Source organism: Amphibalanus amphitrite, unplaced genomic scaffold (assembly GCF_019059575.1).
Source record: "Amphibalanus amphitrite isolate SeventyFive unplaced genomic scaffold, NRLGWU_Aamphi_draft 000278F_arrow, whole genome shotgun sequence".
Lineage (NCBI taxonomy): Eukaryota > Metazoa > Arthropoda > Thecostraca > Balanomorpha > Balanidae > Amphibalanus > Amphibalanus amphitrite.
The window spans coordinates 80,892-95,120 of NW_024881773.1; the positions used below are offsets into that span (position 1 = coordinate 80,892).

Here is a 14,229-nt window from a genome sequence, read left to right on the forward strand (position 1 = left end):
GAACGAGAGAAACTAGATGGGCAGCACATAGGTAACTTTAAAAACATGATGGACCAAAGACAATATTTTCATTGTAAAAATGCATTCACCACTAAGCTTCTTACCGTCACAAGTGAGGTGCTCAATAATGTTTCGCCTCTTTGGTTTTTCATCTGGGAAATATCGCTAAAGCTGCCATTATCGTAAGCAGTCTCTAAGCTGCCCTAGGGCTACGATCAATGATCATGTCAATCATCTGGGGAACCCCCGTCAGTGCCCTGGGATTTTGTCAGCCTCAGGCGCACCTGGAAAAGAGCTAGCTGATCACATAGTCGGTGTCAGCCGCTGCGGAGGGATTGGGGTAGAGCGGAACAGCGGAGTGATTAGAGATAGAGACAGGAGTGGGTTGGAAAAGATTTAGGAGGCTTGTAGCTTGAGCCATCCAGCTTGAGTCCCCCTCCCCTTCGCCAAACACACGAGGAAGGGAGGTAAGGACTGAACACATCTAATCCGCCACCCCCCCCCCCCCTCTCCGATGGGCGTGTCCAACCAGGGTAGATCTGATCAGAGTGCCGCCTCTATGTCCCGGCCACTATCAGCGACCTAACGAGACGCCACAGAGACAAAGGGAGACACCAGAGGCAGAGAGACATTTGGCGACAGGACACTGGGACTGGACGAGGTGGTTTGATTAGGACTAGTGTGTAGGGGGGGGGGGGGTGTTGGACATTGTCCATGGGATTGAGAGAGCCCACGGACTTTCTGGGGCAGAGTTTGGGGAGCGTTTCGTGCCATACCAGTCGTGTCAAAGAGAAGTAGGATCCCAGCTGTAATCAGAATACGAGAGGGATGTTTTGTAAGCTAACGGGAGTATCATCTGTTCGTGATGTTATGGTAAGGTACGTTTTCTTGGCTCAGGTGATGCTTGGCTTGACGGATTGGTCATTATTGACTGTGTCCGCCTGTCACCTCACACCATAAGGGCGACCTCCATATCCAGTATACTGACCCATTGACCTTCCCAGTACCCACCTCTGCATTGCGGATCCCTCCTCCCTCCCCCTCCTCTCCCCCTCTGTCTGCAATGAGTTCTCTGTTTATGCACGGACACGTATCGGCCGTTTAAACCGTGCAGACAGAAACTGTCGCGACTCTCTCCCTCCCTCCCTCCCTCCCTCCCTCCCTCCCTCCCTCCCTCCCTCCCTCCCTCTCTCTCTCTCTCTCTCTCTCTCTCTCTCTCTCTCTCTCTCTCTCTCTCTCTCTCCCTCTCCCTCTCCCTCTCCCTCTCCCTCTCCCTGTCTCCTAACCTGTTTGTTAGCGCTCTGAACCTCCCGCTCCGAAACTAGATCACAGGCACGCTAGCCCGCCGCACTAGTGACCATATTTGGCCCGTGCCCAGAGTCAAGCTGCGCTAATTTACAGAACTAAAACCGAGCTCTGCACGCTTCGTCCCTCACAACGCAATTGGGCCGTTAAAACGCAGTTGATCATATGGGCTTTTTGTTTATTTTTCACGGTGAAATTATGGCCCCAAGTGGCCGGTGAGTTTTGAGGTCAGTGGCGTTTATCATCATTAGGGCAGTTACAGATTGTGGTTCGTTTGGCTTTGGGAGGTCCTTGGTGTTAACATCAACACTGTTAATCGCTGAACAGATTTAGATGAGAAATTATCTGCTGGTGGCATAAACGACTTGGATAAATGAGTTCGAAAACAGCGGTATACTTGTGTGGAGAGTGCGCGATGTCACTTGCACGACTGCAAGGGTTAGTTATTTCCATACAGCTACAACCTTGTGGACTCTTGTGGACAAAAGTACCCACGCAATGTGTTTTCATTTAAACTGGATCGTAACTAGTGACCATCAATGGATCTTGATCTGACATCAAGCGGCCAGGTTGTGCCACCAGGGTGTCAGGGAGCGATAGGACACTCCGGTCCATTCTCCTACTACCATGTATAACACCAGAGGCTCTGGTTGTACCGCGGGCCCCTACCGGCGCTCTGAGCCAGCCCCCTCTGCAGGCCAGTCTGTGGGGTTTATCTGACCCTCCGGCCCTCGACCGGGCGGTATCTTCCCTGTATAAACACCCCCTGCTGTTTGGTCGGTCGAGAGGCGGCGTTTATTTAGCGAGGCCGCCGACCGTGGATACGGACGGCACGGCTACGGCTACGTGGATACGGCCGCACGTCCACCGCTACGGCCGGCACTGTCATGGCTACGAGCGGCACGGTTACGATTACTGGCTACTGCTGGGATGGTTGCTGGTCATGACTGCTTCAATGGCGAATCTTATAGCTCACGTTGATGGCTGCCTTTAAAAGTTCAATAGCAGCGGTGGAATAGCAGCTACGACCAGCAGATAGCAACCTTATCGGTCTCTTGCTGAACAGTCTTCGTCTTATCCTTTGCATTTGTTCAGTGTCTTGTGCCCTGTGTCGCCAGCTGACTACGTCAAAACACATTTCAGTCGATGTGGGAAATGGGGATATAACAACCCAATCGACTGAAAAGGGTGTTCGACTCGAATTCGAGCAGCTGCAGACTGCAGTCTCCTGATTTGGTTTTATCCGATCACATCAGACACCCTCCGGGGATCCCTTAGCTCCTCCTCTCGGCAGAGCAGAACCCCTCTCCCTCTCTCTCTCCCAGGCCACGCGTCGCCGACTGCCCCGGCCCAGAGCTCGGAAAGCGGACCCGGAACTGGGCGAGTTGTGTGGAAAGTGGTGCGGCACCGCGGGGCACTTACTCAACTCGAGGCCCAGTTATCCCCGGAGGGGGGGGGGGGGGTCAGATGAAGAGGCCATCGGCTGGGGCGGTGCTACATGGCACTGGAAGGGTCGGACGAGGTCGGCGGGGATGGGGAAGGGGTGGGATATGATGGGTGACACTTGGATATATTTGGTGGAAATGGCGACACTTGGTAGAGGCCATGAACGGAAAGTGGTGCAAGAATGCATTAGATCCTTTCAAGAGTAAAGTGCCGAGCGAAAAGAATCCAATTGATGAAGCTGATTTTGCCTTGGGTTCCAAGGAGATTGCCTAAGTGCCTGCAAATTGTGAAGATATTCCCTAGTTCTCTCTTTGTGCTTATCTCCTGTTGCAGTGATCTCATAACCCGAGCCCAAGAGTTCCATTTATTCGCTACAGCAGCGTTATTGCGCAGTGCGTGCTCATAGCAGCTAGCCCTTGCTCAGGCTACATCCGGAATTCTGCTTCCTGCGAGACCGGCTCTACTGCGGTGTTACAGCTCCCAAGGCAGCTACCGACAGTATTCCCTGATGAAATGCTAATTAAAGTAAACGCAGTGGCCAAGGGGAGTATATTCGTTCGCGAAAGGTTCAGCCCGGGGCTGCAACTGTTCACGATGTAACAACCAGCATCGCGAAACTTGGGTGATCTGGGGCCCGGGGCCACATCGGCTTATCCTGCCGAGTCAGTTTAAGAGGTTTGTTCAGGGAAGATGTTTTATGTAAAAGAAAACTTTGCGTATAATGTGCGGTCATTGTTGATCGGACAAGGGCTTCGATATGTATCCTGGAACGCACTTAGAGCGGTGTTGTAGGATCTTGGCCCTGCGAAGTTTGTGGAATTTCTCGGAAGATGCATAAATGCTTATTCTAGGGAAGTCAGTGACTCAGCAGGTCTCTCGTTATGAGCGCGATTTCTCCGAGCGTTGGATTTAAATAAAAAGGCTGAAATGGCTGTTCCTTGGGAAGAAATCTCATTGGGACGGCGAGCATTTCCGGGGTTACTCTGGACTTTCATTTCGTAATGCTGCACTTCTCCTCAGAACGGTCTCCGTGGAGGTGACCTGTTCACCCCTGCCAGCCTCAGTCGACCCCCTGCAGTGAACTGGACCCCCGCGGTGGCCCCATATGACCTTCCAGTGACCCAGCGGCTCACGACGATGACCGGTGCGGATGTTTGACCCATTGGTTGGAATGTCGAGGAGGTCATTTGGGGTTTCATTTCGCGAGTCTGTGAGTTCGATTGTGAGGCTATTGGTTGGGTGTTCGAAGAACATTTGATCGATGGATTGCTCATTGCAGTCAAATCACTTGAATGTTGTCATTGAAGACTGGGCTGCTTATAGCTTCAAGGGACAGAAGGCATAGCTTTCCAGCCGCTCCAGCCTGAGCTTTCGGCCGCGTCGGCCGCTCTCTGGGCCTGTTAAGGATATATTTGCCGCTCAATGGAGGGAAAGAGCATTTAGGTGTTCCGGAGTTCACAGAGGATTATTGGGGTCACAGAAGGTCAGGGTGTTCCTCGGAGGTCACTTAGGTTACCGTGAGGGTCATCGAGGTCACTGCAAGGTTCCCTGAGGTCACAGGAGGGTTCACTAGACCCCCACGCCCCCCGTTCCAGGAACTGAGAGCGGTGGCGGCACGGGCGGACCCCCCCCCCCCCCCTCCAGTGCGCGCGCCACCGCCCGAACCAATCGATAGCTCGCCGCCCCCCTCCCCCTCCCCCGCCCCCAGGCCAGTGTGACCCGGCGCGGCACAAAGGGGCCCGCCCCGCCGGCCGCCGACCGTCAAATCGATGCCGTTTTGTGTATGAATGAGGCGTGGCCTGGGTGGAGTATGTGAGGGAAGTGGGCGATAGGAGGAGGGAGATGAGATGTCCGGGCTCTGATGGAAATGATGGGATGAACTGTGACCTGCGTAAAGGATGTTTGACGTGATTTATAGCCATTATTTTAGCTCAATCTCAATGCTATAATTTATCCAGTCTCCGTGCGAGGCAATCGAATACCCCTGACGTACATACTCATTCAAGCGTGAAACCGTCCTGCGTCTCTTGAAGGTTTGACTATTCCGTGAGTCCCTCGCTTGCCGGCCACCCTTGGGGTCACTACTCTAGCTTCCGGTGAATGACCGCTCGAAGCTACCATCTCTGCGGCTGCCTCGGCGCGAGCTTCAACAGCTCGACCTTCCTGGGCGCCCAGTGAGCCGCCGTCGGTCCGGTGACCGTCGATTGGTGTCGGTGATGGCCGATCACCACCGGGGGATCGCTCGGTCGACCACCGAATCTCGCGTCTCCAATCTCCCGGTCCGGCGCGGCCGGCGGGCTAGTTCGCGCCGCGGCCGCCAGGTGGCTACAAACAGGCCGGTCGCTCAGTCGGGCACGGCGCGGCGCCGGCGGCGGGCGCGGTAAGGGGCACGGTGAGAGGGTGAGAACCGGTGAGAGGTGCGGGCGAGTGAGAGAGGATGACAGAGCGGGACGCGGCCGGCGAGCACCCCGCCGCCGCCGGCCGCCCCCGCCCCCGCCCCGGGCAGCCGAGCACGGAGCGATGGCCTGGTGTCTCCGGGCGGGAGAAGACGGCACGAGGGACGAGGTGAGGACAGGTCACTGACCTGAGGTCAGCCAGAGTGGGACCCGAGGTGACCCTTGGTCTTAGTCGGGACTGGCTGGCTCTTAGACGCAGTTTGTTGGTAAATTTTGGCGTGATGATACAGGACAAGAAATTGGTTGTTGATAAGCGTTGACCAAGAACGGTTTTAAAACATTCGGGTATGCAGAACAGTTCCCCTACTACGCTACCCCTGCAACGCCGTGGACAACCTTTCCATGCGGGCGGTCCATGTTGATGGATTACCATCATCAAATGTGACGGCTCATTCGGCGCCGCCAGCACTAAATTTTAAATCGTGTCCCTCAACACGAATGCGTTCGGCGAAAAGTAATTTCGCGCTCATGGCATGCTCCGCAAACCCGAGGTAGTTTATGAAGTTATGCGCCCTCAATCTGTCAACATTTAGTGGATCCAACCCCACCGCATGTTGCTAAGAGCACGGATTTTAGAAGTTCACATTTAAGCCATCTATATTACCAGTAAAACGCCTTTTGGGCGAAGGACGAGCGAGCGAGATAGTGAGCCCTGCGCGTGCGGAAGGGCGAGAGGGTGCTTCCAACGGGCTTGCGCAAAGCACCCTTCTAACTGATCGCTAGCGGTGTGCCAAATTTGAATGCAATCGGCCCAGCCGTTCCTGAGATCTGGAAGCGGCATTCTGCACGTGCGCACGTGCAAACGGGGTCCAAAATGACTTTTGCACGGCACCCTACTAACTGGTCCCCAACCGTGTACCAAATTTGAGCGCAATCGGCCCAGCCGTTCTCGAGATCTGGAAACGCCCCCTGCACGTGCGCACGTGCAGTAGCACCCTAACCGCAACACATGGGAATGCATTGCCTGGTGGGTGCCTACCTGTATGCCAAGTTTCAGCGAAATCGCCCCAGTAATTACCGAGTTATTGAAATGGGAACAAATTTGACACCTCTTATTGTTGTATTTTGCACGTGCACTGGGGGTCACTCACATAGATCAAGAGTATCCGACCTTTGGTAGAAGGGATGCAGCTACCCTATAAAAATTACCGCAAGACAATCGCTCAAGCCGCTGCTGAGATATGAGCCTCTCAAAATCACTACTTTTGGAAAACTGCTTGAACACCCTTGACTTTTCACGTGGCACGTGCCACGACGGTCACTGAGATGTATCAAAAGTAGTCAATTACGGGGTAGAAGGGATGGGGCTAGCCAACAAAAAAGACCGCAGGCCAATCGGTCCAGCGGTTGCTGAGATATAAGCCTCTCAAAAGCGTTACAGGCCGGGCCGGGCCGGGCCGGGCCGCTCATACTGAGATTTTTCCGTTATATTGAAAAGACTCACTTCGCTCGCTGCGCTCGCTCGCTCGTAACTATTTGAGGAAGGCGTAGTTTCTGTCTATTACGAAGGTCGCGACATGGTGCTACGTAGCGCGGGTTACAAGTCACACCGCTGCACCTACCGCGCTGAAATTTGCGCAAGTTATAGAACAAGGATGGACAACGTGCCTTTGATGGGTCTCAGCTCGATCGGATCGATAGCGAGCGCGTGGCGCGTGCCCAAAAAGTGCAAATTCGCGTCATAGACTTTACATGTATTAATCGGCTGGTAAAAACGGGCGAAAACAGCCAAATTTGCCCGACACGGGTCCGGTCCCGGTGCAATATCTCGGTAACCGTGGGCCCGACCGGTACGGGGAAAACAGCATCGTGTAGAGAATCGAACGGGCTATCGAATGGTGTGCGGTGCAGGGGTTGGCACGCGCCACGTGCACCGGGGAGGACACTTTCTTTTGAAAAATGGACGTTTTGGACGGATTTTGGAATTTATATTAATTTCAGGTGATCGTCAGACGGAATGAGTTGAAACAGCGCCTATTAGCAATAAAAATGTACCGTCTCTCATGGAAAAATTGTGAAAAGCTAATTGATCAAAAACAATGTGGAAAAAAATCGCTGAATTAAATGGTATTTGTCCAAAATGTGCCACTAAATAATTACGCGGATTTTGCTGCTTAACCTGATAAGTTTGACAATTGAAAATGCTATCATTAGAAAGAGCATTCAATTCTCTCCAAGATCCAACCATCACGTTTGCATGACAAGCAACGGTATTCTTAAAAATATAAATGTTTCAAACCGCTGCAAAACGATTTTTAGTGAAAATTATCTACGCCTTTAATTTGTCATAAAACTACGCGCCTAAATTATAAAGCACATTTGACAGATTCTGAAGTGGAAAGCATGCTTATCAGACACGGGCACCTCGATGCGGTGGATATTTTTTCCACAAACCAAAACGTTTAGCCGTCAAAAAGCAATCGACCGAAATGGATAGATAACCCAACCGACACAAGAACAACCGAACACCCGCCGATCGAAAATATCCCTTTTCGCGTTGCGGAGCACGCGGGTCACCCTAGTATACTCTACTCTCTAGCTAGGTCGCTGTTGGTTTTCGGTGCTCGTTTCCCGTGAAATGAAGTAAGCCGCATGCCCGGGTGTGTCTGCCCTCGTGCGATATATGGGGTCGAGAGGTCACTGAGGTCTATTGCAGCTTCTCTCCGCTCAAATGATGAACGCCGACCCACGTGTGTTATTGGAAACGGCACAGACTGAGAGATGGCAGTATGCTGAGGTCGGCGTCGAGGTCAGGACAAATGTCAAGGTCAAGGACCTGTCAAGGTGATTTCATTAACATGAGAAACGGCTGGAGCTAACGTATTGATATTTTATGAGCATCTCAACATGCTCAGACCTATTTCCTGGAGCATCCGGTCAATGGTTCGAAGCGCATTTGGCCTGACATACGACCTGTGTCGCCGATAAGTGGCAAACCACTTCATGCTTTCAGCGAGCGAGCGAGGTGGCGCGGTGTTTTCAATAAGTTATTTATTTACCGGCGTGCCTGTTCGCCCTGTCGCCGCCGGCGGTCACCGGCCGGTCACGGTCGGTCAGGCGACCGGTCGGCGCCTGGGGCGTGGTCTCCCCCCCCCCCCGAGCTGCCACAGCCGGCGCCCGGTGAGCCGGTGCAATTGATGGCTTCGACAGCCGGGATTGGCCGGCTGGTCGCGGCCACTCTCAGAGCTGCGGCTGCGTGGAGCTGAGGGCTGCCACCCGGCGCTATCTGCTGACTTTGTGCGGCGTATGGTGCCTGTAGCCCTCCAGTTTCCTCCAGCTGGGCAGCTACGGCTGCCGGCTGCTGCACAAAACGCCGCCCTGCCACGGACTCTCAATCATGTTCGGATATAATTATACCCAGCGCCGTAATCATATCCTCTCGCAGGTTCATGGCAGTCGACGGCTTCCTCATCTGGTTTCAATTAGAGCCTGGTTCACCGAAGGAAGCGCCATGGAGTTTGGATGTTGATGAGGCGGGCTCTGACGACCCGTTCCGCCGGGGTTGTGCGAGTGAAATCGATGCGGCCCTGCCTGCGACCCCCAGAATTAGTGCCAGGGGTGCAGGGGCCAGACAGGGTACGGGTCGATCGGCGGCGTGGTGTAATACCATGTTTGCACGTGGAGACGGGTGTTGTGACAACCTCTGACCGGTACAACACTAGACGGGGAGGTTTTCGGTGTGACTTCTGAGCATGACGTAATCTTTATACTGGGGTTCTACATATCGAAAAGCTCCAAGAACGAAGCGGTGATCCCTCATTGACTTTTGGTGATGCGCTTTCAGTGTTTTTGCTCTCTCATGCTGTTACCGTCTTGGCTATTCAATGACGTCATCTTTTGTCTTTTGACGTCATTCTCTGACGTCTCTCTCCGTTATGAGAGGCCGGTGTACCCTCTGACCTTTTAAATACCGTGGAGGCTGACTTGTGCCCGACATCTGTTCATTCAACTCTGTGGTCTCCGATGCCATCGACTATACTCGATCCCTACGGAAGGTCATTTGTCTGGAGATCTACGTGAGGTGGCCGTTGATCTGTTATCAAATCCAGGATAGTGGATCGTCTTTTGATCTTGGATCACGTGACGGACGTCTGACGTCATTGGACGTCATGAAGGTCGTCTGATGACGAAAATCCGTAATTTGATCTTTGGAGGTAACCGGATGTAACCAATCGCTGGGTGAGAGATAACCAATGAAACCAATTTCATCAACGCAACGAAGCCAATCCTACAGGCTTGCTGCTGTCGGACGGAGTCGGAGTCGTATTGTTTTCGTTCGAAGGATATCGATATCTTCTGCTGGAGAACTGTTAAATCGGTTTCACCAACAGGTGATTTTGTGACGTCACACACAGTCCTCGCCGCTGGTTCTGACGTCATCAGTGACACGCCCCCGGCGTTTGGACGACCGTCCGAGGCGCTGCAGTGAGGGTGTATTTTTACCGGGCTGGGGCAGCGGCGCTCATAAGCAGCGCTGGCTGGAAATTAAATCCCTGTCCGACCTCCATCGATCTGGGGGTAGTGGCCGGTCTCCTGCTGGGGAGGAGATGTGAGGATTGAGAGGAAATGAGGACTGAGCAGGAGTTTAGGACCATGAGGAACGTAGGACTGAGAGGAACTGAGAACAGCGAGGAATGAGAGGCCGGAGGACTGGGAAAGCATTTAAAGCTGCACTCAAGCATAGTGTAGATAGACTAAGTAAGAAATCGACTGTCGAGCTGAGGCTAGCTGCCAGGCGCTGTGTGCGACTGAGTGACGGGCGGTGAGAATCGACTCAGAGAGCCCACCGACAAGTTTGCCGAGTTTCAACTGAGCTGCTCTGAAGTTGTCACTAAAGTGGTGAGGATTTGAAAGATGTCTCCTGAAGTGTTTGATGATGACATATTTGGATTGGACTGGTGACAGGGCTACCACCAAAACGGTTAGCGTCTCCCGTTCGTTTTTATCGCAGTACGTACAAATAACGTAGCCTAACGCATCAACATTTAAGTGCGTGCATACAATTGTATGCTGGCATTTCGCGTGATAGCCTCGTAAAATTATGCACAATTTCTCCCCAAAAAATATGGTTGCGATTTCTTTCGTACATCTGACTTCAACTACATCCGAGTCATTAGTCTCTGGGACAAGCCAGTATCGAGGAGCCCCTAGGTACGTGTCTTCCTTCCATCTGACCCGAGACCCGTCTACCTTCAATCCCCCCTCACTCTTCCCCCTCCCTCTCCTGAGCAGCCGGCGCCGCCACACCTCAGATTTATCCGCCCAATTAGACGATGCCAGATCTCACCCGGTCAGTGGTGTGGCAACCGACAGGTCGACGTCGACGTCGGCGGGGGGGGGGGGGTCGTGATCGACGGGGTTGAGTCAGAGGTCAGCGAACTTCCGCTCCGGTAGGTACCCCTTAGTTTGTTGAAAATTGGATGATGAATGCGCACTAGCACGCTGGATGGAAGCGTGAGGCTTTGCTCAGAAATTATGAGCATTAGTTGAATGCACCGAAGATCATCATCAATGTTGTGATATTAGACGGGGAGGAAGTCGGTTACTCAAGAAGTTCGGCGGCTCTTTGTCGGTATTTAAGTCGAATCGATCCCGTTTGCGTGGTTGAATTTAAATCAACCTCCAGGCACTGCATAACCTGCCGAAAGCCCCCGAAGAAAAGTATTCAAAAGCCAATTATATTCGTCCCGTTGAAGGGGTGAATGAACCATGTCTGATGAGTGATAAGTCGCGTCATTGCGTGAGAAAGACACCACATCCTTATAATGGGTTTCGGTAATCAATGCGAATATATTCTCTTCTGAAGTGAACAAGTCTCATAAAAAGTCTGATAAAAGTCGTGTTCTTCTCTCAAACGTTGTAGGTGGTCGGTCGATGTCACGGTCCATCTCACCTTCATCTCACGCCCGCCGCCCACAAACTCACCCAAGCACCGCAGCCGCTCCTCATCTGCGTAAAACTTGACACCGCTGGTCGCCCCGTGTTCCCTGGCGACCTTTAGCGTGACCTCCGTCTGACAGCTGGCGGGACAGGGCGTCTGATTGGGCCACTTTGTCGTAACACCAGACGACGCCGGTGTCTCGTCTCGGCGACTGTCCCCTCTGTCTGGCTAAAGGTGTGTCTCTTTCTCCCTTCCTCTCCCTCACACTCCTCTCTCTTTCTGTCTCTGTATTATCTCTCCATCTATCTATCAACATCTCTTTTCTCTCTCTCTCTCTCTCTCTCTCTCTCTCTCTCTCTCTCTCTCTCTCTCTCTCTCTCTCTCTCTCTCTCTCTCTCTCTCTCTCTCTCTCTCTCTCTCTCTCCCGCACCTCCCATCCCCCCCCCCCGAGGTAGACTCCCCCCATCTCCGTCGCCGTACGGCCCACACACCGCCGTCGCAGCCGACACTGCAGCTGGAGGTCTGGCGTCGGGCAGATAACGTCGTCTCAAACGCCCGCCGGCTGACGGAGCGGCCATGGTCCCGCCGCCGCAGGGCTGGTGTGGCCGGCGATAGCGGGCAGGGAGCTGGCCAGTCAATGGCGGCTGGGGTTTGTGGGCTGCTCTTGGAGAAATATGAAAGAGAAGATGGTTGAATGACTTTTGGCTAGTGGCTTAGTTAGTTACTTGTTTGTGTGCTTGCTATGCTAGCCTACCTCCTTCGTAGAGTTTTTGATAGATACTCATTACTCCAGTATGGAATTTGGCTATCATGAATTCTAGTGATCTTTTCTTGCTCTGCTGGGCTTAGACTTCGGTCTTTATTAAGACCCTGTGCCTGCTCCTCCACTGCTCTCTTGTATCGCTACATCGCATCCAAACATAAAACGTAGGAAAATCAACCCGTCCACCGAACAGAACCATAACCCTATGACCGGTGTAGTCCGGAGCGTCCTAAAACCCAAACTGGCGTCGCGGACAGCCCTGTCGCCGTGCCCCGGTGTCGAGTTTTCCCGTTTTGTCGCCACGACCCGGCCATCGACCGCTTGACCGACGTGTCCTGCCAGTAAACCTCCGTCACTCACGGCACTATCACGGCCGTCACTCACGGCTGACGTCATCGTGACGCCACTCTGACGTGGGGGTACGGAGATGTAGCGCGGTGGGTGATATTAGCGGTCTTTTGTGTGAAGTGAGATGGATGGTACGCTAGACGAATAAGAGTGGGGTTTGAGGTTTGAATGCGCGGCTGGTGACGCCGGTAATGTATTAGCCGGTCCCGGTTCGAAATGGTTCAGCGGATTTGGACTATGGGCTCAAAGTGAAATTGATGACGGCTATCGAGGCCCGTGTGTCATTCCGAATGGGAAATGTGTGCCGCGGAACCATCAGTTCCAGAACCAGATCACCATACGGTTTCAACGGATCAGAAAAATGTTGGCGCACTTATATCACTCACTCGGGTTTCGGTAGCCGGTAATTACCCCTCGTAGGCCCACCGTGCGGCGGTAGGTGCTTCGTGCAGGGCGCTGTGCATCGCACAATCGCGTGTGGTGGCGTGTGCTCGGAACGCTGCCGAATTCGGCCGTCTGGGGCCGCACGGGCTGTCTGCTCAGTTCGTGTGACCATAGTGGGTCATGTTGTAGGGCCGATTGAATGCCGCCACACTGAGCTATCCCTCCTCCTTTCAGGGGAGGGGAGGTGCACGGTAGCAATGGGCCAGTGGATGAATCCCATTGTTTGCGGTCCTGCCATGTGAGGATTCTTCTGATTTGCTTGCAATACATAGGTTCTGTGAGATCATGGTTCGCTCCATCAATGCATAATTTTTATCACTTTGGTGTTGTCAAGATATGGAAAACATACATTAGGCATTCGTCTGCATATGGGATCAATGAGAGTTACACTTGACGTTCTGCATAATAATGTTTCGACTCCGTTGAGCCTTATCTCCCAGCCGCTGCATCCGACTCTGGTCTGACCCAGCAACTGCTGTGTACCCCATAACCCCAGCTCCCAGTCCCCATAGTCCTTTATTCAGTCCCTACAGCGTCTGCCCTTATCCGGCCCGCAGCCAGTCTTTATTCCGCCCTTATCCGGCCTGCAGACTGTCTTTATTCCGCCTTTATTCCGCTCTGCAGTCCGGGCGCAGAAATGACGAGCCATTGTGTGCTGTCTCTGGACAATTGCCCCACTGTGCCACACTGGGATGTGGAATAGAAATGGATGGCCACCGTCGGCACCAGAGAACTCTCTGGTCGCTGTTCACCACCACTGGTGCCATGGGGCTCACTGGTGCCTGGGGGCTGCCTGGTGACACACTGTGTCAGTGGCGATCCCTTGGTGACTGACCATTGGTGCTGTGGTGCTCATTGGTGGTCTCTCGGCGACTTACCACTGGTGCTTCTCCAACTTCACTAAACCACTTGATTCACTCAAACTCACACTTTAGCACACTCTAACTCTAAGTTCATTAACTTGGTGACACGGTTGGCTACCACTGGTGCCACACAGCTTACGAAGCCAGCCGCGGCCCTGTGGCGATTTATCCCTGCACCGCCGCCGCAGCAGGCGGGCTGGAGAGACAGCGAGGTGACAAACTATTATAGCGGCCGACCATGAGATAGGTTCATTTCGCCAGCCCGTTCGTTGCCGGGCGCAGCTGGGATGGAGCCTGTACTTCAAAACGAACCGCGACCGGCTGCTGGGACCAGCCGCCGCCGCTGTGAGGCCCGTTTCCGAAGAAGAAGCCATGCCCGGTTCTGATAGGGAGAGCGGGTCATGTTTACGAAATGTTGATCAATGTACCACTCCATGGCTGGGGGGATCCGTGCTATCGTAAGTTATATCGGACGTGGCTGCGAAACTTCTCTCGGTACGAAACTTCTCTTGATCGGAAGGAAATCGGAGGGATGAAAAAGAAAGAGCAGCAAATCGGAGCTACGTTGTACGTAAGTTGTTTCGCAACGTTTAAATGCCAGTTTTACTACGATTTAAATGCCAAGCAGATCAGCTGACCTCGTAGTACCATGTCGATAAGGTCGAATTCCCCATACGTCTATAGTGTAAAAGTGACCCTTATTGCAAATAGGCTATCAGGGAC

The 14,229-nt window shown here is 53.2% G+C and overlaps 1 protein-coding gene across 3 annotated transcripts in view; it reads left to right on the forward strand.

The window, feature by feature from the left end:
- LOC122387223 (caskin-2-like) overlaps positions 1-14,229 on the forward strand; it is an 88,787-nt gene that overhangs the window by 62,273 nt on the left and 12,285 nt on the right. The gene's annotated exons all lie outside the window — the stretch shown is intronic.